The following is a 6,000-nucleotide window of genomic DNA, read 5'->3' on the forward strand; positions in this document are numbered from 1 at the left end:
AAAATTTCTAAGGCAAATTATGTTGTTATCATCAACTGACATACTCAGAAGGGATCTAGAAAGGATTCCACCTCCAGCATAAAAGGAACCATAGCATATTATCCTATCATGGGATTTGAGTTGAAGGATTGCCTCCAGGTCTCCTCGAAGCACACTGTGTACCTTTGTCCCTGTGGATGAGACTACCTGTCACTGCACTAGATATCAGCAGTCATTAAATCCATATAGTCATAATATTGTTCTTTCCAGACATCAATACTGTGATTCATTTTCCCCCTTATATTTGTTCCTACTCTAATTCTACACGCAAGTCTGCTGCCTCCCTCCCCAGCAGAAGCCTCAGTTAACCTTTCTCATCTTGCCAGGCTGTCATGGCTTCCGAACAGCACAGCAACCCAACGGCCCCTCCAACTGATGCCTCGGATCATCTTCAGCCACTGGTGCCCAAGTCAGAAAAAAACTAATGAGCTGAAAGAAGCAGCAAAGAATTATACTGATTATTTCTTCATTGTGCTGCTCTTGGAGCTGTATTAAATACAAACAGAAGACAATATTGCCTCGGGAGCTTGCAGTCGGAAGTATTAACCTTGGAGTAAAGGCTGTTTTCAATTGTTTGGGAAGGTTAAATTTTGGTTTAATTCTGTCCCTGTTGAAATCCCAGGTAAATGAAGAGCATTTTGGTTTTGCTGTTTCCTCTACTTTATCTCTGCCTAGGATACGTGCAGGCAAGAAAGTGGTTCTTGCCCTGGCCTGGCATTATACACACGGTCAATAAAATTAGATTGCCTTTTGTGGAAAGACTGAGACCTCAGAAAGTATTTTTCATATTAGCAGTGAAAAATAAGTACAACTTTCTAAATGTTACATGATGTTTAGGTTGAATTACATGTTTGCAGGATTTCATGCTTCAATACGAAATGGGACATGCACTGAGAAACCTAGCTATCTGTGTTTTATTGAGTTAATTTCAAAGATTGGAAGAACCCCTGTTCTCAAAGTTGGCAAACTCTTAGTTCTGGCCACCTAGAGGTAAATTTGAGAACTAATGCCAAAGAAAAAGCCTCATGTGTTTCCTTCCCAAATGCTCTCTTACTCAAAGTTTCTTTGAACTGAATGAACTTTTTCTTTATTCTTTGGCACACTGTTCTGCCTCATACCGCCAATGGCATTGTATGTCAGGGGTATAAACTCCAGTCCACTGTCAGTGTACCCACAACACGGGGGCCAGCTGAAGGCCAATGATGGATCTGAGCACGCTTTGTGCAAAGATGTCCCTACCAAGACTTCCAAGGAGTCTTTGTGCTGGTTAAGCTGTCCGCATGCCAGCTGCCAGGGAATGCTATGCAAGTCTTTGCCTTCCTCATGGGTTTTCATAGCTGTTCCTTGCTTGTAAAACAATTTGCTGTAAGGAATCAGGAGAATGTTTCCCTAACTGAGTGCAAAACATGGAGCTATTCCAAGAGGCAAGTATTTGCAATTAGGAGGCATTGTAGGCTTAGGTATGCTTAACCACCCCACTGTATACTGTCATTTATCTGTAGCTGCTTATTTTAGTCTAAAATGGCTAAAATTAATATAGTTGCAGGAATCTTTCCCCCACAAACCCTTAACAGCAGCAATAATGACTGTGTTAAATCAGACCTCATTGCAATGTAATGAAGCCTGACTGACATATTGCAGGTATGATACTAAGTAAATTTCATAAATTATTAAACTGTAATTGAAAGTAATAGTGCAGATTACTTTTGGACATGCTTAAAAAAAGACCTTGGCATGAAAATAAGGACTGTAGCATGACTGATTGGAAATAATGATCAATACCTTAATTTTAAGATTGGCCACAAGTTCCAAGTTTAAAATTAGAACAGAAAAAAATTTGAGTTTCCTACCACTCAAGCTACTCTTGACACTTTGACTTCTGTTTAACTTTTAAGTAAAGAGGAAAAATAGAAATATACTTTACCTCACAGAATGGGAATCTAAGAAATTGGAATCAGAAATGCTGAAACACTTATAGAAAACTGAAAATTTAGAGAAAAACAACTTTTTTCCTAAATTTTTAATTTTTAGTAACTGCATTTTCTCTCTGCAAGTAACCTCAAAGGAACCGGTTGCACTTAAAATCTTGGTATTATATAAACTGTATCATTTCACGCCTCCAGATATTTTGTGCTTCCTGTTTCACCCTGATAAGAGGTTATTTACGATTATACGCGTTTATTTGTGCACATGCCTTATGAAACCAGCCATACCCTTGCACCTCTGCTCACTTAATTATATTTACTCCAAATCTAGTGGCTTTATACATTTAGGCAGGGATTTGAAAACAAGGTCAACAAACCTTTGCGTGTATTTTTGGATTGTTTAGCTTGGGATGTTATGGACATGAACTGCATGGGAATAAAGGTATTTATTAGATTAACCTGATTGTTAGTACTTTGCATGCAGTGCTCTCAAAGATTTTTCTGACAAAGTAATTGTTGGTTAAAAATCTAAAGGAAAAAGATTCGGCAACACTTTTATTGACATGCTGAAATGTCAGGGAGCGCACGCATGAGGACAAAAGGAGAGAGGGGCACTGCAGCCCAACGGTGGGGATACCTGGGCAAGCACAGAAAGCTACAGGTTAAGCCTCTGCTCCCACTGAAATGAGTGTTTGCCATTAGAAGATGGAGTTCTACCTTTCAGTAGTACACAGTGAGCTGAAACCAATGTCTTCATACTTGCATGGAGACCTATGGTATAAAATGCCCAAATCATTGGTATTTGAAGACACAAAAAATATCGCCTATTTTAATGCAATCATGCTTCACAGTTTCTTGCTCACTTTATTGGGTTTCCTAAAGTGAAGCACTTTCAGTTCAAGGACATCTTCATCTTTAGCTCTTGTTTATTTTTCTTGTCACCGGTCTATTGCTCTCCAGAGAAACATTAAACATCTCAATGGCATGGCTTACACATGAAATATACAGTTGGTTCAGCACAGAGGGCTTCATTTTAGGGCTCATATTAGTGGGTCCCTTGTGAGCTGATATTATGCCGTTTTTGTCCTTAGATCTTCTGGGGAAAGCTATCATCCAGTAAATTGCCTTAGTCAGATAAACATTACCAGATAGATCTCTTCCTGCCTCTCTCAGCAATGGGCTCTGCAGAAGGAAAGGTCATTGTTCATTCCCTTTCACTTTATCCTGCTCAATTGTTTCTCATTGTATCCAGACAGAGTTGGTTAGTTTTTACCAAGGTGAACTTAGGAAATAATAGTAACATAAACACACAGCTTAAGTGAACCAAAATATCCAGGGGTTCAGGGAGAGTGCATTGACTCTTCCAGGAATTTCCTTCATTCACTTTAATTCTGCCGTGTTCACCAGTGTGTGAACCTTTTCCAGCCCTCTGGTTTTCTACCTTTGCTCTTCAAAGCCCATATAAAAAATTTGCAGCCTTCCTGTGACTGGGAAGCGGCTTTGTTCCACGTCTGCCAAGGGGCAAATCCTATTTAATTGTCTTTAAGAGTAAGAAAAAGGATAAAGGGTTTCACAAAGACAAAGGAAAAAGACATAGAGTTATCATCAATTTTTAAGTGGGGCTGGTTTGCCTGTTTGTAGGCAGAGTAAAAACCATTAGTATGGGAAATATCATGACTTGGTCTCTAGTAGCCAGAAACAGTTGTGAAGGAATAGGGGCATCCTTTTTCCTCTCTGCTCTAGCACTGCTGTCACCTCCTTATGCTGCTTCTCCAGTTTACTGCTGTCCCTGACACACAGGCTTGGGCACTGTCCCTCTCTGTGGCATTTCTAACTGGCTAGTCCAAAATGTTCCCTGTTCGTCTTGCTGGCTTAACCAAGATTGCAAATTCTTTGAGATGGTGCAGTGCTTAGAAAGTTCATTGCTGGTTCCTGGGCTCTGGTGGTGTTAAGTCTCCTGTACTTCAATCCATTCAAAACTCAGAGCATTTTTTTCATTAAATACTTCATAGATGCATCTTGGTATGATATTTGAGGTGAAATCAGCATCAGCCAGGGCCTTGTTAAAGAAGGGGGCAAGAGCTGTTGCCTTTATGGTAAGCATTATTTCAATTTTATTCATTTGTTCTAGAGCCAAAAGCTGTACCAAGGGGTATTACTAACCCACATGAGACAGATCATACCTTGGTAGAGTTTGTGAGTGTTAATGGGAAGGAATTACAGGGACAGCCTCAGACCAGGATTTGAACATTTGCTGAAGTCTATCTGATTGTTCTCCAGGATCTTGCAGGAATTAGGTTGATGAAGAGAGTGTGAGTTTCTAAGTTGCAGGTTTTCTGGTAACCTCTCTTTTTGCTCAAACCCTTCCTTTTGCTTTGGATGTGGTGATGCAGAAGGGAGTACCCTAGTCACAAAGTTCAGGCTTAGCCCCTGGGCATCCCTCTCACCCTGGGAAGCTCTCTAGAGTCCCCTCCACAGACCAAGTTTGATTTTCTGATCCTAAAATGGATACAACAAAATAAGACCATTTGGCATTTCTGTTTTTGAGTTTAGCTGGGCATGACTTATACAACTAATCTAGAAAATTTAATTGCGAAAGCCTTCTTCATTTTTCTTTTTCATTCCAATAACAGAAACAGCTCAGACTTTCAGGTCGATAGTTTGTTGGACTTGTGTTTTCCTTGGACTTGCTACTTCCAGGTTTAGAAATCCAAGCCCTGCAAAAAATGCTTGTTGCGCATTTTCAGATCTTCTGCACACATGCAAGAGCTCTAATTGATCTAGGCTGCTGCAAAGGTCATTCCCACCAGCAAATTGATCTCTCTGTGCTGAAAATCCTGTGTTCAACCATTTAAAAAATACAACATATTCAACTGTTTCACTGGCAAGTGTGAAATATTCACTAGTAAGCAAGACAAACTCTGAGAACTGACCTTGAGCAAACCTGGTTTACTCTGTGCTCTAATTACTAAAGCAATCTACCTTTTCAGAAGAGATTTTTCTTGCTTCTAAGAATCAGAAGGAAGCTAAATAAAAGTCCTAAGCAAACTCTCAGCTCAAACCCATACATGCTGTACTATGTGTGCCTGTGTCGTGGTTTAACTTTAGCTGGCAGCTCAGCCCCACACAGCTGCTCGCTGACTCCCTCCACATGGGAGGGGGGAGAGAATCAGAAGAGTAAAAGTTAGAAAACTCATGGGCTGAGAGAAAGACAGTTTAACAGGTAAAGCAAAAGCCACGCACACGAGCAAAGCAAAGCAAGGGATTCATTCCCCCCTTCCCACCAGCAGGCAGGTTCAGCCACCCCCAGGAGAGCAGGGCTCCAGCACGGGTAACCGTGACTTGGGAAGACAAACACCATCAGTCCGAACATCCCCCCCTTCCTTCTTTTTCCCCTAGCTTTATATGCTGAGCATGGTGTCGTACAGTCAGTTGCGGTCACCTGTCCTGGCGGTGTCCCCTCCCAACTCCTTGTGCCCCCTCAGCCTGCTCACTGCTGGGATGGGGTGAGGAGCAGAAAAGGCCTCGGCTCTGTGTCAGCGATGCTCAGCAATAACAAAGACATCCCTGTGCTATCGACCCTGTTTCCAGCACAAACCCAAAACAAACTCTGTACTACCTACTATGAAGAAAATTAACTCTACCCCAGCCAAAATGAGCACAGCCTGATAGCGGTGCTCTTAATCTGTATGAGAGAGTATACAGAAAAGTTGCTTGCTGAATTGCTCCCATATTGGCAAACAGTCAGTGTTCTGCTTTGTGGTTCTCTTTCAAGACCCTGTGGCAGAGTACATACAGAGCAGAATGTTGCTGACCATTACCAGCACTCATATGAATCTGCCTGCCCTGAAGCCTGTCCGTAGTGCAAGAGAGATGCTACACTGAATCAAGCTGGGGATTTACTGGTCCAATATTCTGACAATGGCTAAAACCCGTTGCTCTGGAAGATGCTGGAAGATATAACTGTGCAATAACTGAGAAGTTAGACAAGTTGAGGATGGTTTCGGTATCCCCCTGTTCTGCTTTTTCTCACAAA

The 6,000-nt window shown here is 41.5% G+C and overlaps 1 long non-coding RNA gene across 2 annotated transcripts in view; it reads left to right on the forward strand.

Annotated features, from left to right (window-relative positions):
• LOC129783984 (uncharacterized) overlaps nt 1-1,279 on the forward strand; it is a 47,062-nt gene extending 45,783 nt beyond the window's left edge. For both annotated transcript variants that reach the window (XR_008746203.1, XR_008746202.1), the window contains one exon: nt 366-1,279. This is a non-coding gene — a long non-coding RNA (uncharacterized LOC129783984). The remainder of the gene's footprint in view (nt 1-365) is intronic.
• Nucleotides 1,280-6,000: the final 4,721 nt, after the last annotated feature.

This window comes from Falco peregrinus, chromosome 2 (genome assembly GCF_023634155.1).
Source record: "Falco peregrinus isolate bFalPer1 chromosome 2, bFalPer1.pri, whole genome shotgun sequence".
Classification (NCBI taxonomy): Eukaryota; Metazoa; Chordata; class Aves; order Falconiformes; family Falconidae; genus Falco; species Falco peregrinus.